The sequence below is a fragment of the Amia ocellicauda genome, chromosome 18, assembly GCF_036373705.1.
Source record: "Amia ocellicauda isolate fAmiCal2 chromosome 18, fAmiCal2.hap1, whole genome shotgun sequence".
NCBI lineage: Eukaryota > Metazoa > Chordata > Actinopteri > Amiiformes > Amiidae > Amia > Amia ocellicauda.
The window spans coordinates 7,023,519-7,050,939 of NC_089867.1; the positions used below are offsets into that span (position 1 = coordinate 7,023,519).

At 37.1% G+C, this 27,421-nt stretch overlaps 1 long non-coding RNA gene across 2 annotated transcripts in view; it reads left to right on the top strand.

Annotated features, from left to right (window-relative positions):
* Nucleotides 1-27,421, top strand: part of LOC136713843 (uncharacterized) — a 126,070-nt gene that overhangs the window by 10,126 nt on the left and 88,523 nt on the right. Inside the window, exon 3 of one of the 2 annotated variants that reach the window (XR_010804982.1) lies at nucleotides 25,236-25,277. The exons of the other annotated variant lie outside the window; for it this stretch is intronic. This is a non-coding gene — a long non-coding RNA (uncharacterized LOC136713843). The remainder of the gene's footprint in view (nucleotides 1-25,235; nucleotides 25,278-27,421) is intronic. 2 annotated transcript variants of the gene reach the window in all.

Below are 27,421 nucleotides of genomic sequence, written 5' to 3' on the forward strand. Positions count from 1 at the left end.
TTTAAAAACTCTACAGGAATATATTTCCCCAGTCTTGTGTACTTGGGTAAGGGTCTTTGCAAAAGTACTGTATGTGATTATAATTGAAGCTTGACCAAACTTTTCACTTCTGTGCAGTAGACTCAGTGGATTGAATGAAACGATTAACTACCTCTTGCTACAGCCATTTAGTCCGATTTACAAAAACAAGAACATCAAATACGCTAATGGCAAAAATGCGAAGGTACAAGACCTACAGCTGAATGCAAGGACTATCTAACATTTCAGCTGCATGGAAATTGTATTCCTTTATCAATCATCAAAGCAGTTCAGTATTGTTAAACCGGTATAGGTTTTTATGGTAATAGCAGGTCAGTTATTTCAAGAGGGTTGTGATATAACTTTTGCTCATTTTAGAGCATGAGAAAAAACCGTTTCAGTAGTGCCTTTACAATGGCTTTTTTATGTGTGGGTGACACATATTTGCACACTTGCTCTGAGGTAGCATATTCTTCCCAGAATCCTGAATGTCTCTTCCTTATAATACACTCAATATTTCATGTTGTTATTCATGTATCAATAAGTTAATGAGGTAACACTACATGGCAGATATTTATTTTAGATGTCAGTGTTAGAAATGGACATCCGTACTCGAGGTGAAGGCAGTTGACTGGAAATCCTTAGATGTGCGTCATATTGGTCTACTTGAGTGGGGTCTAAACATCCTGCTTACAAAGAAACCAGTTTTGAGCATTGTGAATATCAATGAAAGTCAAATGAGATGGGGTGGGGGATGTTAATAAACTGCAAACTATGCAAGTGTTATCGTAAACCACACTCTAGTTTGTTTGGATCAGTGGGGGGTAGATGGCTGGTAATGATTTTTTCGGGGCATATAGATCTGTAAGGCCTTCACTATAACCACATTTTACCTCCATAGACCATAGGAGGATGCTTTTTATACATTTATACACAAGGGTGTATTACTGGTAATCTCTTTCAAGGTGTAAAAGGCAAACGTGATGACATTTCCAAACTGATTTCCTTGAAATAAATATAGCCTAAATCCACTAAAAGATGGGCTAAGTAGATGGCACATGTGAAACGGGGAGGTGGGCTTGTGGTGAGAAGCCCCACTGTAGGGAAGTTGTTATTTTGCAAGAAACCAGGGGTATACGCACAATAAAAACCAACTGCCCACAGAGGTTGCTTTGATGTCAGAATTTGCCCATCACATGCTTAATTAACCAAGAGCTGCTTTAAAGATGTGAGGTCCAACTTCCTCCATCCACCAGTGTATTTCTCTGAGATACTAACACTGGAGCAAAGGTTTCTGGGAATGCTGAATACCATTATCCTGCTGGAATCAGTGGGGGTGCAGACAGGATTGTTATTGCATCACTCTTCCCTGTGGAATAGAAAAAAAAAGAACCCCATTACCAACATTTCACAGAGCAATCTCTAATGTAGCCTTTGAAAACACATCCTCTCTTCTATGTCGTTCACATCACCCAAAGAAGGAAGGATTCAATTAGGTTTCACATAGTTTGGAGATTTATACCAGTTTGAATTGGAAATAGTGAAGACAAATAGTTTTGTTCATTTCATTGTCCCACCCCATCTTGCAAACACACACACACACACCCACCCACCCAGTCTGCTTCCTTTATGTAGCACACTTACCTCATATCCTATACAGTTGGGATCCACAATCATACTTGTAAACGTAATCTGCTGCAGAGACGGTATATCGAGAGTTAATGCATTATTGCAATGCCCCAAGGGCTAATCCGTGTCTTGTCTACTGCACCGTAAAAATAGGCAATGATGCATTAGACAATAAAGTCAATGAGATGTTTTTTGAGGCTCCAAAGGCACAGTTCTGAAGCCGTGCAACAAAATAGCTGTCACCAGCAGTGGAGTAATTAAAGCAAATAAATTATACATCACGAAAGAATACGTCTGACTGACAGGTGTACAGTACGGCATCACCGCAAATTCTTCAATTATTTTAAGGGATGAATGGGAGGCAAATTAGCCTCCAGCCTCTACAATAGCTACTCCTTGTGTGTGTGTGTGTGTGTGTGTGTGTGTGTGTGTTTGTACATTTTTAATGATGAAAAAATACTAATTTTGGTGTGGCCTTATTTCAAAATATGACCCAAACAACATTTTTCTCCTAGTCTTCTCTCCTGCTTTGTATGGAAAGGTAAACTGCTGTGGCCCTGGGTTACTTTGCATTTCACTTCATCATTTGATAAAACATGTTCGTTCTGCTGCCAGTGGAGGGAAGAAAAGCAGAGCAGTCCAATTGTCCATGGTGGCCAGGCTGTTCCTTTCGCACTTTTCGTAATGAAGCCTAAGCGAATTCAATTATTTTCAGTCGGGAAGAATGCAAATGGGCACTGCTCCTTTTCAATAAGGTGCCCGGCACAGTGGTGAGTATGCCTGAACGCACAACTAATTTAAGCTACATTACCAAGCATATAGTGTACATTCGACAAAAAAGTTTACCAAAATAAACAGGCTCTCCAAGACTTCATTATCCCGAGATAATTTTTTAACATGTTCCCCTCATCATTGTACAGTATTTGCCTTGTTTTATTAGTTCCAAATAATAATGGAAATAATCCCTTTTACAGTTTTTTGATCACACCCTTCATTTGAAACTGGTATTCATTTACTCTTATAAATAGTGTTCAATGATGCATCTTCAGAGTGTTTAAAGATCCCAGCGGACTGAACTGCGTTAAGACTGTGGCTGTATTAACTTGGACTGCCGTGCCATTGATTTGTATTGAGTAGAACTCCAAAATGTACTCCCCCCTGTCTTAATACTATTTAAGCAACAGGAATCTTAGTTTTTTCCTAGGCTGAATTGGTGTAAAACAAACTGAAAATATATAATAAAGAATAATGCATGCTATGTCCTTGTTTTATCTGCACTTGTTCATAGAATAAACCTGAAATATACCTGAGGTATATAGGAGTAAATAATGCTGCAAATGTTCAGTATTCTCAAATATTTCTGTCTATGCCAAATCAATATGAATTATCTATATTTGATATTATGTTGTAATACCACATAAAAAAGGGGATAAAACAATATATATTGAATTGTTACTGAAGGATGACTGGGTCAGATCTTTTTTGTACTTGATGTTTAAATTCTGAAGTCAAGCTAATGTACTTTAGCAGAAAGGATTTTAAAGCCAATGTAAAAGCTTATTATTTCCACTAAATTATGAACTAATGGCAGTGTTTTTCATATTCATTCATTCATTCATTTATTCATATTTCCCCCTCATAAAGATTGCTTCTTGCCATGCAGTTAAACAGCCCGTAGATTTATTTTGGAAGAATTATGACAGTATAGCTTTTTTTTATTTTTCCTTTTTCAGTCTCTCATTAATGTAAGTCAGATGTAAAGTCTGTGTTTATTCATTTACATCTGATTGACTCTGTACTTGGCAGCTTAAGCTACTGTGCTCTTATAAGCTTTTATAAGATTTATCTTCTGTGTGATCTGTTTTTTAGCAGAGGAGGGGAAAAATCTATGAATGGAGATAAACCAGTAACATTTCCTCCACTTTTTAGGTAACTCAGATGTTAAGATAAATGTTAATCCACAGTGTGTCTACACAGTCTTGAGTTTTACATTTGCCCTTTTATTGTGTGCTTGTGATTTCTGCCAGTGCCACCCCTCTGAAAAAGAGCATGCATAGGAAACGTTGCTATTTTATTTATTTTAAATGTATTTGAAATATTCATTATGTAGGATATAATGGTCTCAAAGAGAGATTTAAGGAGTTATTATAGAAAATAATTGAAAAATGTATAGTGGAGGAGAACTGATTTCATGATCTGTTTCATGGCATTTTCTGACAACTATACTGTTTACACTTGAATGTTTCCAAAATTAACAACTATAAAAGTTACTGTAACATTGTCCGCAACCACATGCTATCTTACAATTAGTTTTAATTACTGTAAAATGTGCAGTGTTCATATAGCACTCGGTCTTTTTTTTTTTTTTTTTTTGCCAGCTGGAATTGACCAAAAAAAAAAAAAGCTTGTGTTTACCTGGACTAATGCAACTTATTTTGAGCCCTCCTAGCCTTTACTGAGGGTTTGTTGTTTTGCTTTATGTGCCAATTTATTTTTGGAGTTTGTGTTCCAGCTGCAATATTGTTTTTAAATATTTTTGTTTAAGGCCTGTCAGCAGTTACACATAAGGGCCACGTTGTACAGCTCATTTGTAACCTGCAAAATAGATTTAGCTTGTGAAGTTATTTAAAATGGAATTGTGCCAACAATAAAATCTGTTGAGAGGGTAAAGACACAATTTAGTTTACATTTCTGTTGTCTACTTGTCCATATTCTAATGTGTTAGTTGATCTAAAAGTTAGCTATTTGAACTTTGTTGGTTTGATTGAACAAACAAAAATATATTGTTCTTCGATCTTGTTCAAATACATTTATATTCAAATACCTACCTGAAATTACAGTTGTAGTCAATCAAGTCCAGGTGGTCAGAATTGAATCCCTAAAGCCAGTTCTCTTTTTGATTTCTTTGTTTTTCTTTATTTTTTTTCTTTGTAATCATAGAAATGTCACTGAATGATTAAAGCTCCCACAGTGCCTCAGAAATACTTTCAGGCTGCCTCAATGGCACACATTTTTCATTGGCATTTTAAGTGGCACAATATTGTGATCGTCACATAAAAGCCTCCATTTTCAAAAGACGTTTTGGTTGTTTACAATGTGCAAGTGACATTGCTGGTAGCAAAGCAGCTGAAAATAAGATGCACATGTCTGGACTCTGAAATGCAAAAGCAGTTCTAAATTCTAATGAATGAATATTTTCTTATCCATTTTTCCTTCTGAAATAAATCATGAAAGAGTTTCTGTCTGAAACACAAGCATGTTTGTATGTGGTGACTAAGGCTTTGAAAACAAACAAAACACTAAATTCCATCAGTACGGCTTTCAGAGAAATTCAAGATTTCAATCAAGCCGTGATTAATAGAAGTAACCATTTGTGATTTGGGCTGAATGCAAAATAATTGTAATGTTGGATAAAAACAATACTAGAATCCATTGTACTGTCTGCACAGTGTGTGAATGGTCAGGGAGTTCTTTTCTCCAAACGAATTATGCAGTCTTTGGTTCGAATAGGCAGTGTATTCCAATGCTATGGTAAAGTATGTGCATCGCTTGTTCTGAGCATTTCTAGTGGTTATACTCTACATTAGCTCTGGAGTATGCATTGAACTTGTTACATTTTTTTTTTTACATAAAAACATTGAATCCGTTTCCAGTAAGAGCTTTTCATAAACCCTATTGTTCCGAATGTATGTGTAGTTCCCCCTTTTCTACCCCATTCAAGGTCGTTTGTCATCGATTAGCATAATTTTCCAGATACCTGTTCTTTACTGTCCATGTGCAGAACTTATTTGGATGAAACATAAGATTGGCTGCAAATTGATATATTTCCTAAAAAGGCATACAGGTAATGTAATCTACCTAGATTGTATTTGTTTTTGTTTTTTCTCCAGCTATGGAGTGTTAGGAGTTATATTTGGAATAGAGATTAACTACTATCCTTTAGTTACTTAAATGTAAAACAAGTAAAGGTTTTGCAAAGCATCAAGACTGAATAAATCTTTATATTCAAGCTCTCTGGCGAGTTTTAGTTAACACCTAAAATGTTTAATTGCGCAGGTGGAACATCAGTGTGCGGCACAAATAAAATTTTATTCAATTTTAAATGTGTGTTTTCATCCAGTTTTGTAGTATAAACGTATCTGATGTCTTTTTCTTGTTTTGTCATGGTAGGTGAGATGGGGATACTACTGCTAGTACACAACTTGACAAATACAAATTGTTGTGTAGATACATAATTCACTAATGAAGTGTGACTGAATAAAGGGAAGGTAGCCTGCTTTAATTGTTTACAGCCCTTAATGTTCACTCTGCTTTTCCAGTTTCCACAAAGAAGCTGCTCCAGAGCGTGGTAGTTTATTCTTGGCAATTGTCAGAAGAGCGTTTTGGCTTTCAAAGGGGAGCTGTGCCCTACACCATTTGTAGCTTACTCTCCACTGCACACTTACAATGTTCCCCTGGATTGGCACTCACAACGCTGCAACCAGACCCACCAGCGGACCTACAGCAATCTCAAGGATGGCATTTAGGAAGCATGGAATGGCCACAATAGAGAGAGAAACCAAAAACATAAGAAACCATCTATATATGCTTACTTTGTGGGGCCAAATGATTGCATCACCCTCATTTATTACATGTCGGGTAACCCGAGGATGTGTCTGTAGCTGAAGATTGCTCTGGCCTGCACATCGAGAACATAAATGATCTTAATGAGAATGGTAAAGCCTCCCCAAGATGAGTCCGTGCCCGAGAAGGCAGCCCCAAGAAGGTACCTGACCAATCGATCTTGAAATCGCATAGAAAAGCTCAAGTCTTCTAAATTGAATATAACATCAATCTGGGGCACATATTCTTAGTCCTGTGATGTTTGGCGCGGTTGTCTTGAAGGTGTACCTGCTCTTCAGATTGGGCTTTGCTGCAGCCGGCCTTCAATCTTCAATTGTAGATGCTTTCCTTACACTATGATGTAAAATGAGGGTGATGGCATTCCTGGAAATTTGCAGTAAGGTCCCACACATCTCTCAACACAATGCCACTGGCCACAAAGTCTGCAGTGTTACGCCAAAGGTCAAAAAGGAAAGCACTTTCAAATGCATTGTAAATGGAGATCTTATTTTGGCTGTTGTCCTAATATTTATGGTGTATTTATATGAATGTGTATATGTATAAATCCCTTCCAATTTATTTTCAACAGGGATTTTAACTATTTATATCGATAATATTTGCATATTTAGTCTACCCATTTCCATTGATCCAGTGGATAATCCACACATAGCTCTGACTCGTATAAATCATTGGGAAGGTAAAGCCCTAATATTTTGGGCTTTTAAATTACATCTGGATTGTGTTATTAGTTTGATGCTCAGCGTTATCGGTTACTGGCTTTTGCTGTTCTTGGCATTTCCCCCACTCCCCTTTCTGGTCATAAAAACTGTCGTTTATTGCATTTACAATAGAAATGATTGATGTTATCAGCAGATCAGACACGTGCACACAGAAAAGATTAGCATTCAGGTTGCATGTCATGTTTTGCAAGCTGTTCAGAGGCAAATAAATAAATGAACTTTAATGCAGAAGAATTTTTGAACAAAAAGTGCAAAAAAGGCAATCTCCTTTTTTTATATATATATATGAATGGCATCAGAAAGTAAAGTTTCTCCTTCTGTGGCTTGGTATCGGGGTCTTATCAACAAAGGCCAGTGCAGCTGGATAGGCTAGAGTTGAAAGTAGCACAGGAGCCTCTGATGTTTATCTTACCAATGTTCTTTATAACAAGGCTGAGCGATAACCGGGCTACAAGACGGTACGTAACTTTATTGCACATTGCCGGAGCTGGTTCTATCAAGGTTGCTCCCCATCAAGAGAGGGAGAGAGACGGGGGACGGGGGCAAAACTAAATCTCCTGGCAAAGAACTGAAATTGAAGTAGCTCCAATCTAAATGCACCCGCTGTCGAAGAACGCCGCTGCTGTGGCCGAGAGTGTTGCGCTGACCTTTGAAGATTTGGAAGGTTTCAATGACACCGAAGTGGAGCATTCTTTCCAGTCCAGTGGAAATGAAATGCAGATGTTGCTTTGCATGTTGGAATGCTCCAGTCGAAGTGACCTAATTCCCTGCGCTAATCCCTCTGTGATTCAATGTCTGTGCAAGCCGTTTCAGGTCATTCATGACTTCACAATTTCTCACTGTGTTTTGTTTTATTTTCTGTTTTTAACGGCTTTTTTTTTCACACATGACGTGCCGCAGCTTCATAAAGTATGGAAAAGAAAACCGATTTCAGTTACACACATTTTTATTTGATCTTTTTTCCCCAGACACTATTTTCGTTACTAGTGTTTCAATGCTTAGTCAAAACAGGTTAGGTAAGTGCAAGAGTGGTTTGATTAATATTTTAAGGTTTTTGTATGTAGCTTAGAAAAAATCCTCAGATTTTCATTGCTTTCAATGTAAAAATAAATCTTTGTTAATTGCTTGGTAAATCTGATGCCAGATCTCTTGGCATTAGTTTTTTTGTTTTGTTTTTGTTTTTACATCATTTTGGAACTGTATCGATTTTATTGCTTTCATTCTTTTGATCACTTTCCTTCTTGATTCATACTGTTGCAATGTATTATGTTTCACAATACTTTATTCAAAGAACATTTCAGTAAATTCTAAATGTACATGAATCTGTGTGTCTACTTTAATTTCAAATAGTTTTTACTTAATATTTTTATATAGGTGCACAATCATGGCTGTGATTTAATAAAATAATACAACAGTACCTGGGTGAATTTTTATAATTTTTGTTTTGCATTTTGATATCTGATTTGTATAATCTATAATTATATACAGTGATTCACTGTAATATTTTACATTGGCATATCTCAAATCTAAGACCCTGCAAAATTCAAGGTCAACTAAACTTGAATCTGAACAACTAAACTTGATGTTCAGTCTGAAATCTCCAGAAGTAGATCAAACTACTCCAGTTAAACTTACCTAAAGCATAATTGATCGCCATTGACTAAGGGGAAAACTATTGCCATTCAAATATTTAAGAAAATCTTGCCTACAGTAGACCAAAATATAATTTTAGTGATAAAAGGAAAACTGAAGCAGTGTAGTCTCAAAAATAATACTTATAGCATTTTAATACCGATCTGAAAAATAAATGAACAAATGAGAAAATACTGAAAAATCAAATTTCAAATCTGTGCTGTGTCGCTCTTGCATTCGCCTGATCTATAAACAACTTGAGAGATGATCTTGAATGTGTATGTCCTTCATTAAATGTTTGTTAAAAAATTTAAACAAATGGAATCTGACAACAATCCTCTAAGAATTTAAGCTTTAACCATGTAATGTATGTTGTCAGACAGAAATTAGTCATATTATTTAGTCATACACGCACTGGGATGCTCATGTAGTTTTCTCCTTATTTATGATGTTTTATTTCTGGAATTTGCATAGCTTTGGGTTACACAAAAATAGGTATGCCGGGGTAATTAGATATTGCTTTATTACATGCATCTTTCAGCCCCTTTCGTTTTTTTTTTTTTTTTTTGAGAATCACAATTTTCAGTTTAGATGTGCTTTCCTTTTAACATCTCAATGTAATCTTCTATCATTGAGTGGCTTTCATTATTTTCAGTATGCTTATAATTAGTCAAAGCATTTTTGGCATTATTCTTGTCCTGTAGATGCCTTTCCTTGGAGAACATTTTGATTTTGCAGTCAGTTCAATTCCTGTGTAAATTTTGCAAGGCCTGTCTCATAACTATATTCTAGAGAATGTAGAAAGTTTTTCTTTTTGAGTGTTGACTTTTTAAAATATTGGATAATAACAATGACCTATTGCTTCAGTTGCCTCTCTGTTTTGCATTAATAATATCGCCGCACTGTAGTAAAATGTAGTACTACAGCGGTTCATATTCACTGCATTAAACTGCAAGGTCAGCTTTTCCATCAGCCGTTTCATGCATCCTCAAGTTATAAAGTCATGCTTATGGCTTTCTGTGTAGCTACTTGTCAGTTTTCAATCATATGAAAGACCCATTAATTCCCTGTACTTAACAGTAGATTTCTAGTTTGTATTTTCTTTGGAGTAGAATTCAGTCTGACCCTTTCATAATTTCCCCCCCATGTTTAATATTCCGCTACAAATGTAAGCTGAATCCAACATGCTATATGGTCTCTATAAGATTTGAGGTTCTGCCTATAGTAAAAGTATTTTAGCTGTACACCCTGTCTGTAATACCGAGTCCTTAACCTAACTTCTCTTGTGCTCTTGTCAGAATCATGTTAGACATTATTTTAATATTTTCTAGATATAATAGATCTACAGTGCTTAGCCTCTGTTAATGAGTCTCCTCGTTAAAAGTTGCTTCTTCGGTAATCGTCCTTCTGCAGATAATTAGAATTTACTTTCTTGAGGAAAATCATAGGCTTTAGTTCACAAAACATTTTTTTCTTTAATTTGTAATTGCCAGACTTTTTTTTTCTATCTGCATTTTGGTGTGAATTGTTTCCTTTAACAACACTCTCTACAATAACCAGTTTATAGGGCTGAATCTAATTTTGTTTTGAGAAAATTAAGGGAAACCTTTACAGAATGAGTGTATTGAGACTGAAGACTTTTAAAAGAATGTTTGCTTTTCAGGGTTTTGTAGACCTACCTACCCGATATGCATAGAATACAAAAATAATTGAGTACGACGATTTGTCAATTCAAAATGGCGACTGTACTAAAACCAGGAAATAACCTCTGTGAAGCTGCACTTTATTTCCTGGAAGATGGCTATAAAGACAAATGAAATCCCAGTACCCTTACAATAAAACGTGAGACCGGTGCTATCAAGTAGAGCTGTTACTTCTAAGATGGAGGTAACTCTCTCCCATGGCCACAAACCCGTCCACCCTACAAAGCAAGGCCTGGTACACTTTCTCCCGTTATCCTTCACTGCGGCACATGAAACGATGACACTCATTAAACACCAAATGTGTTTAGTCAGGCACCCTTGTCAGAGTAAAAGTCAAACTTGGTAGTCTTTCAGGATCATGTAGAGATCGGTGGGAACCCATTCTGAAGTTGCAATTTTCCTATAGCCCATCCGAGCCTTATTAAAATTAAGATAAAGAATGACTTGCCAAAACTTTGCTGTTTTCAAACTTTTTGCTTTTTAATACATTTTTATTATTAAATCTGTTCCTACCAAGAGGGGCAATAGCCAAGGGTGTCAATTAAATGAAATGCTTAGTGAAGTTTAGCTTGAAGGTTGTTCTCCACATTCATCTTTTTTTTTTTTTTTTTTATACGCTCTCCAGAAATTGCTGGTGCATGTTGTTCCCTATGGTGTGTAATCCTTCCTCCATCAACATCCTTCTCTCTGGAGGTAAGCCCAGGTGCGACGCAGGATAAAAGACCCAGTCTGTCTGGGCCCAACGTGAATGTCTAGCTTTCTTGAGCAGAAATCATAGTTATTGAAAGAGGCAGCTGTGCCAGTCTCTTGTCAGCACCTCCCCTCGTTCTCGTCTCTGTGTCACTGGCAGCACATACGCTGCGGCTCCTAGCCTCACAGGACAGCCTCTAATTTACATGTCTCTCAGACGCATTTATAGCCCATTTCCATCAGTGTCACTTCTGTGTGTGCGTATCATGTCCGTATCTTAAAAGGGCTCTGCAATGGAACGTTAAATTGAGCAAGAGTTAAACAACCTACAGTGCTGAAATCAGGTGACAGAAACGTGAAGGACAAGAGAGACTAAATTGATATCGGAATACACCGGCTTGTGCACGTACAAGAGCCAAAACTTCAAGGGTATAACCAAGAACTTTATTTTAAAAACAGCGGAGCTCAAGTCTTTAAACTTTCCCTCTTTTTATGTAATCTGTAAAGTTCATATGCAATTGAATTATAATTACCGAGATGGCTTAACCATGGAAACGTGTGTGAATGTCTGGCTAATATTCTTTTTTTTTGGTTCATGGATTTATTCTGCTGCTGACAGACATGGGGCCAAATGCATTGAAATACAAAAGCAAGTGACTTAATGAAATTGTGAATTAGCAAATATCAATGTGGTGCCTCCCAAATATAAAAGCAAATTATCAGTTAGACCAAATAAGGTGCATTTCAAAACCAGTACAGATGAATTAGGCCCCACAAACACTTAATACAATGTATCATTAATTTCATAGCGGCCTTAATTCAAGGTGATATGCTAGGAGTGCAGTTTAGACAATGGCAGCATAAACACACTGATGGTATATTTAAAATATTCATACTTGAAATGCTTAGAAGATCATTTAACAGGTGAGTTTGACTGCGTAAAATGCTTGGCGCGTCACGACACAAGCAAACTAGAACTCTAGTACTCTAAATTCTAGAACACTATTTACCATTCATCTTGAATGTTTTTGTGCTTTGCAATGATTTTAGATTCAATTACTTGTAGTTCAGCTATTTGCAAATTCATAGTGAAATCCAAATAGTTTGAAGTTGAGCATTTTCTCAATGCTTGAATTATTAAAATGTGGCTCCTGACAGTGTATAATATTTTGGTTGGTAAAGATGCACTGTGTAATGTGTTAATTAATTAGATTTTTTTTAATACAATTCTGTTACATAAATAAGCATATTGCACTAGTTAAGTATAAAACTTCCACTTTCCACTGTGCACACTAAGGCAGGCACACACACATACACTTAATCATATGACTTCCATTTCTATAACATTAAGATTGTATTTCTTCAGCCAGCATTCTTGACCAAATCATATGACCATTTCAATAAACCAGATTTAAATACTTTCAAGTCAACTGCTTTGAAGATTGTTCAAGTTTATTCATGCATATTGTATTGAGCATTAGAAATTACTTCTTACCTTCGATATATTCAGTATGGTCTTTCCACAAGTCCCAATGTTTTTCTCTGTCTACTATCAAAAGGCATTGAATTGCCACGTGCTAACCTGTATTTCATGTAGTTTTCAATTTTGACATGTATACATTTTGTTGATCGTTTTTGCTCTGCATTAATTGAAATTCAACTGTACAATATACTTTGAGGAAAGCTTTGTTGCTTAAAAGGAAAAAAAAAAAAATCTAATTTGTTAGAATCTTCCCTATCTTTAACCTAGGGTATATTAATCATACTGTCTTTATCTGTCACCTACAGTCAATTTTAAGAACTATTTTTATTAATAATTTTCAACTGTCAATTTCAAGCATATTAAAATGCATATTGGGCATATTTCTTTGCTCAATAAAAAGCATTGAAACAACTGGCTTCCGGACTGTTTGAGGATTTTAATGACGGGCACTTGGCAGTTTCATTAGTACTGCATGTATATTGTCTTGTCAGTAAAAATACGATTCTCTGGAAATAATGATCTGAACTACTGTCTGATTCATTAAAACTGCCCCCCTTTTCACTTTTCTTTGGGGGGTTAATTCAGATGTTACACTTCATTCGAGCTTAGACGCAGTCCGGGCAGAAATTGAAGTGTTACTTTAATGTTGAGGCCCATGTACAAAGTGTACATGATCTAAATTGTATTTAAACTGAGGGCTATTTGTTCTGAAACTTAAACGACAAATATGGTTCTGCACCGTAGTTGGAAAAAAAATTTACCAAAGAGAAAAACAAAACTACAACAATGATAGTTAAGTAACTGACATGGTTTTTAATTCAGATTTTTTTTTTTTTTTTTATTGACATTCAAAGCCCCTGGTCTCTGGCTGTGGTGCCAATGAATAGAAAATGAATAATTACTAAACATTTGGTTACGGAGGCATATTTGAGAGTATATTTTAATAGTGGAAACATTAAAATAGTGGAAACACTGTCAAGCTCATTCTTAAATCAAAGCAATATATTTTTTTATTTTATTATTTTTTTTAAGTTGTCTTTGCACAGAACAAATTAGCTCCCAAGACTTTTCTGTAGTGGAATATGATCTGGTATGATTGCTACGTAATGTTGTATTTGTTCGGTGATTTCATTCTCTCATATAAAACTTTTAAATTACCCTCTTTGTTTGCTGTGATAAATGTTTGACAATCCAGAAGTGACACTTGATATGGTGATTTGTCAAGTTGCATCAATGAAGACTGATGGCACACTTTCACAAAAAGCACCCTGGGAAAGTGTGGGTGTTTTGAAAGTGTTCTTTAGTGAAACGTAAGCTTGTTGATAGTTCTCCAAAATAGGTTTATTTCCTGTTATTGCCTCACCTTGTGCATGCTTTCTTAGCAACTTCGTGTTTATAATAGATGCCGGGACAGATGATTCATTTACTCAATTAAAGATGATTTTTGTGAGTCATGGGTTTTTAAATAGGGAGTTGCATATCTTTCTAACATTAATGATTTTCTGTTTCTCACCTTTACTAATTAAAAAAAAAAAACCTCACTATCTGCTGATGTCTTGTGCCTGAGAACATGAGTTCATGAGAACAGTCATGTTTGCCACACAGACAAAAACTGCAAGCTTGCCTGTACTGTAGGTGTTTCCTGTAAAGAGAAACCACAGGTTATTAAACAAGCTGATGTTTTGCAGGAAGAACCACTTGCATGAATGAAACTGAGCTTAAGCACAGCGTGTAAAGCTGTATATTGTACATTTGCAGTTCTGTATCTACTCCTTTTTAATTTAGTTTTTTTTATATTTTTTTTTTTTCAAATCTCTAATAACTTTATACAGCTATAGAAAAGTGGTGAAACATGTCATTATTCACAGTATTTTAGAATCTGACACCCCATCCTTAGAAATGCAAGTGAATTAACATAATGACTCTTATTGACTTTGTATTGTTAGGAATACCAGTGGAGGAAAACCGCATTCCTACAAGTATGCACAAGCAGTAGTGATAAGAAACTTGCCTGAGGTTCAGCTAAGACTGTTTTTAACTTTTTGTAAATTGGTTAGAAAAAGGATTTTTTGCAAGTAACACCTTTGTAAAGTTTCTGTATTGTAATTTGACTGACGTAATACAAACATAGATTTGTCGTTATTTTGTGTGTGTGTGTGTGTGTGTGTTTATGTATACTAATCCTTTCATCCTTAGGCCTTCCTGGTAATTATCAAGTGATTGTTGAGCTCATCGGAAGTGCTGCTCACCGGCACTGGTTCATCACCCGGTCAAAGAAATGGCAGACACCGTCTCCGCAGACAGCACTTTACTTGACCTCGTGAGCAACCTCGTACTTGATGAGCCCTGCCACTGTTCTGCTCTGCTCTGCATTGCGCCAGAGCGTGTCTAGGAAGCCCCTGTGTAAATCGGCAGCGGATTCATTTGATTACCTGTGATACAAATTGGTTAAAAATGTCACATGCTGACATCTCGTTTCCCAGCGTCGCTTGCTCCATTTGTGTTCTCGCCTCCACCTCCTACCCCCTGATCCCGGAGATAATCGGACCGTAGCACAAAGCTAGCAGCTCAACGGAGAAGATGGAAACATTACTAGATGTATAAACCACTGGCAGCCCTCAAGTTTTTGCGTTTAATGTGTACACAGATTTTGAAATTGTGTTCATGTACCTTTGTTATATGTATCCTGTAACTTACAAGGACGGAGTTTTATATATTTTGGAATACATTCAGGAATCTGGCGGATACTTTCTAGACTGGTTTTATACAATGGTGAAATGACATAGTTCCTTAGTGTAAGCAGCAACTGCCAGGACCTGGATCGAGAGTATCTGTGCAATTCTGCAAAAGGAGCGGTAAATTAACGCTCTATTTTTAATTCTATTTAGTTGTGTGTAACTTCGACACAATGCTGTATTCAAGTCTAACACTCCTGTCCATCGGAGAGGCTGAGATGTGGGTGTGCTCTTGATTGATTCATCCCGAGTAAGGATTTGTTTCAAAGGAGAGAAAATGGTTTGAAAGGAATGCCATAAAATAGCGTTGTTACATGTAATGTCTGCTCCAGTCCCATTTCTATATGACATTGTATTTTTTCGAGACGTGATCTTATTTAAAGGTGATGACTGAATGCCTTTTCTTTCATGCTTTGGGGGGGGTTAAAGAAAAAAGCGAGAATGCAGTATGCCTTCGTGTTCGGCAACAAACCAGTCCCTGCCTATTTGTCTTTTCTGCAAAGTAATTGGAGATCCAGTAGCTGAAACACTAAGAGTGACCTGCTGCTGAACCTTGAGGGATGACAGATTTGTGTAACAGAAGCTTTCATTTAAAGCTTTTTATGTATTTAATCTTTCGCCACAAGAGGACTGTACTCAAAGATCGAGTTCTGCCTGTGATATTTAGCTGCTTCATGTGAAAAGAATATAAGGGGGCTGAACAAAATAAAGTAAGGGATGCAAAGGTAGTGGACTTGATATAGCAATGTCCTTTTTTTTTTTTTTGCATAACATGATCATGCTAAAATAGAAGTGGTGAGTTGGGTACAGGGGGTTTGATGGGGAGGGCGTTAACTTGGCTAAGACACCCACTTGTTCATCTACATAAATCTTGCCTGGCAAGCTGAAAAGTGCTTTGGAAGGTCATTATCTTAACTTTGCCAGATTTCACTCTCGGTTGCCAAGCTCTCAAGATGCAGCTTGTAAAAAAACATTTCCCCTTTAGCCACATCTAGGTCTGCATGCTTTTGTAAATACCCAGACTGAAAGGATACAAAACCGTTTTTGTTTCTAGAGGAGAAAAAAAAACCTATATGGTGAGAGGAATAAAAAAAATAAAAATAAAATAAAAATCACTGTGGGAGGACAATTCAGTGACTATGGGTTCACCGAGAGGTTAACCTTTTACCTCTGGGCTCATATCCTGCTCAGTGTGCATGTGAAATTAACACTGAGTTTGGAGTCAACCCCCTGGTGCACAGTTTGGCACAAGACAACAGCTGTCGTTGGCAGAAGCTCAGGTTAAAACAGCAGGGGCTGCTCTGCGGTGTGTGCCGGACCTTGTGTCCAACCGTAGTGTGTGCCATCACGTACAGCACTTTCCTTTGGCGCTCAATCCAGGAACTTCATTTTAAAAGCACACCAAGTTGACCTTGTGTTTAGCGATGCTGTTCATTTCCTAGTGTGTTCTGAAAATCCAAGGATTGTGTTTTATGATTATTTTAACCTGGATCTGGTGATAAAAAAAAAATCATATGAAGCTCGCAGTATAAAGTCCAGTAGTGGTCACAGACTGTAACTGACTGGACGCAGTGTTACTTACTATGTAGACCACTAACTTGATTTGCTCTTGAATTTTGTATTTATTTCACCATTTCATTATTGGGGTGGGGGGGAGCTGATAACCATATCAGATTTGGAACAAAACGTATAACCCATTAATAATGGTTTGTTTTCATTAAAAGGACACTCTCTAAAATGTACTTGGGTGAGAAGGAGCAATGCAGCTGTTAAAGCAATTAAAGCAGGATGCTCTCCTATAATTCAAGTGAAATGAAAGGCTCATTAAGTGTAAATGATTACTGTTTGTTGCCAGTGTATAAACTGGACTCCTTTTACTTCACCTTGGATACAGGCCTATAATGTATGTGTGTACTAATCACTCAATTAATGCCAGTTGTATGGAAGAGTATTTGTATTTCGTTGTGGAAGTGGGAAATTTGCATACATATTTTTTTATCTAGTGTCCAGTAGCTTTTAAATAATGACACTATAACATACTTGTCCTTACTTAATTATTTATGTGTGTGTGGGGGTTGGGGGGGAGATATCTTTGTGTGTTTAGATGTTCAAAAGCAACCCCTGCATAAATCTGTTTCATGCATTTTCTTCAGTGATGTAAATCTCTTGTTTCTACAGCTCCACTAACACCTTCAATTCACAAGCTATATGCAGCTACAATATAAACTTGTTCCATGGCTGGTATGTCAAGGACGTATTTTTAATGTTTCCACTTTCCCCCCAAAACGACTGACTCATCACAGAATCTGTAAAAATAAACGAAGATTTAACTTTGGAAACACATCTGGATACTGTTGTTAAAACACACCCCAATCCCAGTATTCTGAATATACCTCTGTGATTTACCTTTTTTATTGTACTTTTTTTTCCCCCTTCAAGTCTCAAATAAAAGTATTCTTTAAACCATTTATATATTTGTATAATTATTGTACATTTTAGTTCCTGAATCAGACCTGTCCGAGTCGTGATCTTGCACTAGCGAACAACACAATTAATTGGAGCTACTGAGCACCATTAGATTACAAACTATACTGAATTTATTTGCTGAATATATTCTATTAAAAATGAAGTGGAAGTGCTTGATTTCCAGTTTGAGTTCTGATTGTAGCTTTTCCTGTTCAACATGACCTTAATACTTGTGGTTTTGATATTCTGTGCTTTCATATTGGACACTGAAGCTTCACACGACAATATTTCATGAAAATATTTAAAATGATCACTTATTGGACATCTTTTGGGTTTAAACCCTATCCCAGGTGAAAGTCCCAATGTAAACTGCACTTTAATACTATCGTCTGCTCAACCTGTAAGCACTATCTGAAAGACTCCAGTAAGGATAGAAATGATCTTGCCCTTGTGCCCAGTCACCTGCTTTTTTCTTAATGCCAAAATGTTACCCCCTGTGGACTGACTTGGCAGAATACCCCCCCTCCCCTATTGTTTGATTAAGTGTATTTCACTTCAACAATAAGGATTAGTATGCAAAGTAAAATGATCACTCAGGATGTTTAAAATGACTTGTATTCTAAAACGTGATCCCTTCAGGAGTATCGCCAGATCCTCAAGTACATGTAATGTCAGTTGCATCCTGTGAGTGTATTTTTTTTTTTGAGGGAAGGGGGGGATAGTTAGACTGAATTGAATGTCGTCACACAGTGCTGAGACTCCATTTCAGATTCCTGCCGGCCTGCATGAAATTGACAACCAATAACCAGGGTCTGTAGTCAAACGGGGTTATGAGACACTATGATTGCATTAGAAAAAAAATATTTTAATTAGTCACAGCTGGACAACCTCCCCTCCCACACACACACAATCCCAGCCTTTTCCATCCTCAACTATAATCCACCAGTTGGTTATAAACATGGAGTTTCCAGCGCTTCTTCCTGGGTGGCCAGTCAGTCAGCTAGCAGTCTTAAGAGTAATGGCGCGCTCTTGTTTTTGTTGGGCACACACTTCAAACATACACAGCTTTTTACCCTGAATAAAAGATTTGGTCAAGCAGTTTTAGGGTGAAAAAAATGGCACTTTATAAAACTGAGCATTCGAGGAATGTTTATATTGTATTTAATGGGGGACTTTTAATCAAATCGCTAAGCGTTTTTGATGCCGCAAGCCAAAGGGGCGCAATGTTATCCCTTTGGCAAGCAGATGCATTTTGATGTTAGTTTAACTCAATAAAAGCTTTGGGGTTCTCTTCCTTTAAAAAAAATTGGTAATGTAAAATAAGAGTGGCATTCAGACAGTACCTCAAAAGAGTGCTGGACCTAAAGGGCTGAGTGTGTATATTTTCAAGTGCCAGGCACTGGGATGAAATCCAGGCCATGTGTTATGCATCTTTAGACTTTACAGCTTGCCGGTTCTGCCTTGAGTAATGAAGGGGAAAAAAAATCACTGCCCCTAAAGTTTGCGTGTGTTAAACAGTTGCTTTTGCTATGCCAGGTGGGTGGGCTAAAGAGATTTTCGTTTTATTTCATTATTTTTTTTCTCCATGGAGTGACCCTTATTGAATTTACTCAACAGCAAAACATATGAGAAACAAGACAGACTTTTCTGCAAATGTTCCAGATTTTTTTCTACACTATTTTGAAACTATTTGGAATCCATTGATCGGAAACTATTGCTAAATTTCAATGGCAAACGATCTTGATGGTTCCCTGGGTTTGAACAGTTATTTGAAATGTTTGCAAGAGAAAAGTAAACCGAGTACAGGTGAGAAAAGGACAACTAATATGGATTCCCTCCAAATTGAATGAATGAGTAACCATTGTTAGATTTCAGTAACTTCTATAAGACTATGAAATAGTTGATCAAATTAAAGGTCTGATGCAACCTGTATTTAAAAAAAAAAAAAAAAAAAAAAAAAAAAAGCCATCTGGTGTAGTCAAGTGTTAAACATGACAAAGAAAATTCTTGTATGTAATATATAATCTCAGGTCTAGAAATGATGAATGCAACAATATTGTACTGGAAATATTTTCAGTATCTTAAGGAAACATGTTGATTGTCTTTGTGAGTCAGTTTACACTCTTTGACCACAAAGGGAAGGTAGCTTCTTTTTTCCTTGTTTCCATTTGCCATCTTACTCTTACTAGAGTCATCAGTCTGACACAGACTTGCTCTCACTCTTGATTTTGCAGTGAATCATATGCTGACTAGCTCAGTGTCTACTCGTGGCAAGGTTTACATTATAAGCCAGTCCTTAGCAGTCACTGAATGAATTTGCTGTTCAGCTTGTGTAACCCGTATTTTATTTTTTCTATCACAATTTCAGGCTATTAACCATTGCATGTAGAGGTTGTTTCCTAATTGTGGTTCTCCCAGTGTCTTACGGTTTTCATTCTATCCAAGCTTTTGGTAATTTGGGCTGATTAGTCCTATTTGCTTGATTTAAACATAAATAAATGCCGACACTTATTCAGATCATGTGACCTAAGATAAAAGCATTAACCCTGGACTCTCACTGTGATGAAAAGTACAGAACTTCAACCCTCTCCTCGCAGCAAAAGCACTGACTCCTTTATAACTGTGGACAACCCTAACTCAACCCCAGCTAAACCACCAGCAGAAATTACCAGGATGAATAAGGTTTCTCCATAATGCATACCAAAACTGTGTACAATTAATATTCCTTAATTTGTCTATGAACACATTGAAACCATATAATCATATTCATATCACACCCAAATGGAGCACGTATAAAAACACAAACATGGTAATAATGCCTCCAACCAGCAGAATGCGCTCTTCTTAACTTATAAACTAAGCTGCCCCTTTCCCCCCACCAGAATGGAGGTGCATAAGAAACTGTCCGTAACCTGTATGCACCAGGCTGTGTCCTGTAGAAGTAAGTTAAGTTGTTTGTTATTTATCAGACATGCTTCGTAGCATGGAAGGCGTACACACCTTTCATACTAGAGATGCATTCGTGTAAAATAACCAAACAATGGTTCCAAGTGTAAAACAATACCACATTCTTCCGTGCTACACTTCCATTAACATGCAACTACTTAAAAGCAGTATCTATATAAAGATACACATACTACAGGTAAATACAAGTGTGTGTGTGTGTATACATATTTTATATAAGAAATGTTATATGCAATTATTAACATTGTTTCCATTCATGTTTACATGTGCTAATGGTCTGTTTATATACAAACAGTGGGGCTGCAGTGAGGGAGCGCAGATATTTAGCATTTGTAATTGGTAAACTGGTAAGAGTTGAGCATTTTATTAAGCTGAGGACTGAACATTATTCTGTTGAAGGCCTTTGCAATAAACAAAACCAAAAAAAAACAACCCCAAAACAATACAAAAAACCGAATGAAGGTTCGCAACAATTATAAGCCTGAAGATTGAAGACACTCGTGTTTGTTAAATATGGAAACCGACCAAGTTGGCCAACCAATTTACTGGTTACATTTTTTGGTCCTAAGGTATCTTCATTCTGTTCACACATGATGTTCTTATCTTCAGAGTGGATAAATCCCTTTGGGGATGTTAGTGTAGCCTGCATCGTTCTATGCTTTTCTGTTCAAAGTTTTAAATGGTGTACAGCTTTGCACATCTTCTCATGTGTGGTGCTTTACAGTTTTTGTGACTGTGTGGGTAGCTCTGCTGGACAGCTTTCTACTTTAATTTCTACTTTAACAGGGTGGTTCAGCTCATAGTCTGAGAAGTAGGAATGATAAGATGACCACTTGTGCTTATGTTAAATTGAAGGCATCTGTGAAGGTTGGCCCATTTCAACTGCAGTGTCTTCAAGTGTGGATCTTGAAGCTGAGAGCATTAACTAGGGCTCCCACCAAGATCCATTGCAACTGTTACAATTACAATTCTGAATAAAATGTAGAAAGATGAAAGTATCACAAGTCCAAAGATCTCTTCAAAGTTTCTTTTGGGTAGTTTGACTCAACGGGAGTATAAAGCACAATATTTGAATGGAGAAGAAGGTATTGTAACTATAGTTATTTTTCAGTTTGAGAATAACAGCCCAAGGGGAATATGGGAAGTACGTCAGCATGTCAGATTTATGAATATATTATACCAATGCTGCCGATAGGCTTCAGCTTTGCTACTAGGCTAGGTTACATTAGCTTTAATTAAATTATTATTTAATTACACAACAATTACCTTAATGGGAAAAACAAGTGTAGCATTCCATGATGTAATTGACTTTTTGTATTTGATTTTTTGCAAATATATTGAGGAATATGAGGATAAGCATAAGATTCAGGGGTTTTATCAAGCCATCCTAAAATTTCTTGCAGTTTTTTTAAACAAATTAGCAGCCTGTTTTTGCTTTGATACAGAAATTATTGCAGAGTCATTTTGTATAAAATCTTAAGTCTTGGCGTGTATGTTTTGTATATATTCCCATGCATGAAAAGACGGCCGTGATTAAAGTTAAGGTTTTGTTGCTGTTCGTTTATTTCTAGCTGTTCAGCTGGTATTTATGCTATACACAAAAAGATCAAGTTTATAAACATCGCCGTATCTGCTTGCATTTATATGTTAAGAATAAACCCACTAACTGAAAACTTGCCAGTTCATTCAAATGCCAATCTAAGTATAAATCTGGTCAATCCTTGTTTATTTGTGATTTTACAAAAAGAGCAGTTTTTTTTTTTTTTCCCTTTTTTATGTGAGCTGCATCTTTGTGGACACCAGTGACTGCAAAATAAGACTTCAGATTGCTCGTATGCAGAAGAGGGTCTTCTGTTGGTTTTCACACAGGAAGCAAGAACATTGTGTTCAGGATTTGCCGAGTGTGGATTTGCTGTGTGATTTTTTTGGGTGATGGCAGAATACAGTTTTTGTGCTGAGTATCAAGGCCTGAGAAAAACTTTGCCAATTGCCAGTTAAAAATGCTGTACTTGCTAGTGGGTTTGAATTAGGAAGCAGGAATAATTCTGTGAATTACTAAAGAAAAGAAAGCATGGGAAAAAAAGGCACCATCAAGCATTGTTAATGTAAATTGTGATTGTCAGTTGGGAGAAATGTGAGATTAGGCCTGCAATATTGAAAAGCACACAACCTAGCACCTGTTTTTGGGGTACTTTTGTCTCTCTGAATGTAACACGCTTGGAAGGTTAGGGACAAAGATAATGGCAGTGGCGAAGCAAGCGGTCAGCAGGTGCTCGGAGATGTTGCTCCCCTAGCTCTAAAACGAGCTCCAGAAACCCTGACGGAGCCCCCTTTTGGCAAGTTAAACAGCACGATTCTATCAATGCTGTCAACGGCTGACACAAGCATGCCGTGCTAATTCCACTCCATACCGAGCCCAACTGGGACCCAGACTGCAGAAAATGAAAAATGTTAAGGCCTGGAACGCTTATTTGTATTTTTTGTAAAGCAATTTTTTAAGGGTCCATCACACAACGCTTTTGGAGATGGATGTGGGTCTGCAACATGTTTACAAGGATGGAGAGCATGAGGTGACTCCAGGTTTGCCTCATGGCAAGAAAATAAGTAGCTTGAAACCTTTCCACTGCCAGCTCAGCTCACTAGCCTATGCAAACAGGCTGGTTGTGAATTTGCAGTGTCAGTAGATGTGATACATGAACCATATCTTAGCTCTGAGGAAATACATTAATAATAGATTGCATTACTTCACCCACCCCCTTCTCCCCGTCCCCCCCATTCATATGAGACGCTCCGAATGCGCTCGTCTGACCGCAGTCACTTCTGATCAAAATGGTAATCCGGTTTGCGCATTTCACTTTCAAAGAAGACTACCGTCAGAGGTAATTTAGTATAATACCAAGAAAACCAATTTAGCCTCTTGAAGGTGTTAAGAGTTGTACAGGCTTCAAAGCGTTAATTACAGGCAATCTGAACCCGAGCCAATTCCCTTTCCATTCAAATCTTGTCAATAGCATCTCATAAACGAGTTTATACCATCGGAAAGGAAACCCTCCGCCATCATTGTTTCTGGTTTAATTCAATGAGTTTCCAGTTAAAAAGAGTCTAATGTTGTTAGCCCTAACTGGATTTGCACAATTTGAATTAATTTGGCCTCCCTGTGGCAGCAGAGATTATGGATTCTCTCACTACCTATTTTTATAAACTGATGTATACAGGTCTAATGAAGGCATTGTATTTTATTTGCTGTAACCTTTTTTTTTTTTTCCAATGTGGTAATCTTGTTTCCCTATATATTATATATTTAAATAGATTCCATATATATATATATATATATATATATATATATATATAATAATATAATATAAAAAAAGGAGACTGAGGACAAGGAGGTACAGTGTGTAATGTTTTGCCTTGGGGGGAGCCTCTATCTTTACATGTAAAGTTCAGTTTGTTTCTTTCTTTCCTTCAGTGAATTATCAGTTAACCAAAACTTCATTAAATATAACAGCAGGGATGCACTGAAGATTTAGTTTATGTTCCATGTAAGTAGACTTGTTGTGATTTTTAAAAGACTCCTGAGATTTTATGCAAAATCTTGATAAATTGATTTCATTACACCCCCCAAAAAAAAAATATATATATATATCTGTCGTATTATGACTGGTCTAACGGTGTCAGATAATTGATGGCGATATTGAAGGAGTGCTATACACCATCTGCATTTTCCTCATTTCATTTCCTTGTATTTTCCATATGTAGAGAGATTTGATATGAGTAATTGTCTGTAGTTAGTTCTGCTTAAATTTAATTTATCATGATAAGTGACTTGTACTGTACCGAGAGTAAATTCTGAGCAGGCTGCTCGAAACTCGGGGGCAGGACAAATTAAAAGGAAATTAATCTGTGTGAATGTAGTCTTCACATAAACCATGTTAACTAATGTCTTACTAGCAAGTAAATTAAGATCTAAGCAGCAACATCAATTGATATTGGTTGTTATTTGGTAATTGGGAAAGGTTACACCTCCTGTATTATGATTCCAGAACACAGTAGGAACAAATGCTTTTGGAATTCAAGCCACAGGTAGCAATTGAATTCTCTGCACCATGTGTGTACAATTTATGAAAGCATGCACTAATTAGACCTGTGGTCACTGCCTTATTTCATTCCTCTAATCCACCTTTTGTGTGAGTCTGCGAGACTCCTTCAGAATAGTTGTCTTACCTCTCCAGATGTCAGGTTGGAACAAAATTTCAGCCATCACCAAGATGTGTTCTTGAGAGCAGCGCTAATTAACATACTTTAAACCATAATAGTTACTTGCTGAGGATCAAGAGCATAATCACATGTTTTAAATCTTTCTATATATTGCATTTTGGATTTATATATATTAACAAGAACTTTCTTCACCCTTTTCCTGCTCTAAACTTTAGAATCCCATGTGTTATGGGAAATTAATGAGAGTTTAGAGGAAATATATATTTTTTTTCTCAGTGACATTGTAAACTAATCGGAACTGAGGATAATTCAGTACAGGGGGAAAGGCCTAATTGTGGGTGATCATGTGTTTCAGATCACTGAGGGACAGAGCAGAGAGACCTCCCAGGAGGAAACTGTAAGTGATCCCAGTATTTTCTTTTTTCCGAACAACTAGCCATTCTTTATTTAAACTCCAGATTAGCATCTGGACTTTTGGGGATGTTTAAAATGTAACAGTCCAGTTCTTACATTGCAGTGTGCAGCATGCTACATTTTCACCGATTCAGTAGGACCACGAAACATTGATCCTGAATTACTTTTCATGTTTATTTTATGATATTACTATTACTTATCAGTAGTATTCTCACAAACAACAAAACATGTATAGCAATACCTTTTCTGTAAAGCCAGCTGTTGAGGAACTATTAATGAGCTAATGTTTGGGGGCATTTTTTCCCTCTCTGATTAAACGTGTGTCACTGTAGTGCGTGAGCTGAGATCCTAAATGCATTTTAACACTCAAATGGTTAAGGCCTTTTAGTCGTTTTATATGTTTAAAGTTTAAACACACTTTTTAACAATTCTTTGATCAAATTGAATGCTGTTTATACCCAGTCAGTTCAGGATAAATCACAATTTTCAGTGTTTTCGATAGTGTTAAACAATACAAAGCCAAACAAGTATGAATGTACACTGCAGCAGTTATGAATGTTTCCTGACATTTTCTGGGATACAATCATAATTGAAAGACTGAATGCACTGGTTTTGCTTACCTTTTTCTACAAATTCTACAAATGTCCATTTTGAGCCCTGATTACAATGTTTTTCCTGCTGTAGGAAAAAAAAGCATTTTGCAATCTTTTAAAATGACAGAGAGATGTGCTCCTCACGTTGCTGTGTTGCCCTTGATGTTATGTTTTCCTATTTAAATATAATGTAGGATATTGCTTTTTGCTTTTTAAAATCTAAAGTGTCTTCAATTGGTCTGGGGCCAACGAGAACATTTTCTGCTCTGATGTTTGGGAGAAACACAAAATATGGTGTGTATCAAGGAGAAGATAAGAATAGTTTCCTCACAGGAATATCTGAAGCATCTACAGTGGGGGAAAAAAGTATTTGATCCCCTGCTGATTTTGTACGTTTGCCCACTGACAAAGAAATGATCAGTCTATAATTTTAATGGTAGGTGTATTTTAACAGTGAGAGACAGAATAACAGCAAAAAAATCCAGAAAAACGCATTTCAAAAAAGTTATAAATTGATTTGCATGTTAATGAGGGAAATAAGTATTTGACCCCTTCGACTTAGTGCTTGGTGGCAAAACCCTTGTTGGCAATCACAGAGGTCAGACGTTTCTTGTAGTTGGCCACCAGGTTTGCACACATCTCAGGAGGGATTTAGTCCCACTCCTCTTTGCAGATCCTCTCCAAGTCATTAAGGTTTCAAGGCTGACATTTGGCAACTCGAACCTTCAGCTCCCTCCACAGATTTTCTATGGGATTAAGGTCTGGAGACTGGCTAGGCCACTCCAGGACCATAATGTGCTTCTTCTTGAGCCACTCCTTTGTTGCCTTGGCTGTGTGTTTTGGGTCATTGTCATGCTGGAATACCCATCCACAACCCATTTTCAATGCCCTGGCTGAGGGAAGGAGGTTCTCACCCAAGATTTGACGGTACATGGCCCCGTCCATCGTCCCTTTGATGCGGTGCAGTTGTCCTGTCCCCTTAGCAGAAAAACACCCCCAAAGCATCATGTTTCCACCTCCATGTTTGACGGTGGGGATGGTGTTCTTGGGGTCATTCCTCCTCCTCCAAACACGGCGATTTGAGTTGTTGCCAAAGAGCTCGATTTTGGTCTCATCTGACCACAACACTTTCACCCAGTTCTCCTGTGAATCATTCAGATGTTCATTGGTAAACTTCAGACGGGCCTGTACTTGTGCTTTCTTGAGCAGGGGGACCTTGCAGGATTTCAGTCCTTCACGGCGTAGTGTGTTACCAATTGTTTTCTTGGTGACAATGGTCCCAGCTGCCTTGAGATCATTAACAAGATCCTCCCGTGTAGTTCTGGGCTGATTCCTCACCGTTCTCATGATCATTGAAACTCCACGAGGTGAGATCTTGCATGAGCCCCAGACCGAGGGAGACTGACAGTTATTTTGTGTTTCTTCCATTTGCGAATAATCGCACCAACTGTTGTCACCTTCTCACCAAGCTGCTTGGCGATGGTCTTGTAACCCATTCCAGCCTTGTGTAGGTCTACAATCTTGTCCCTGACAT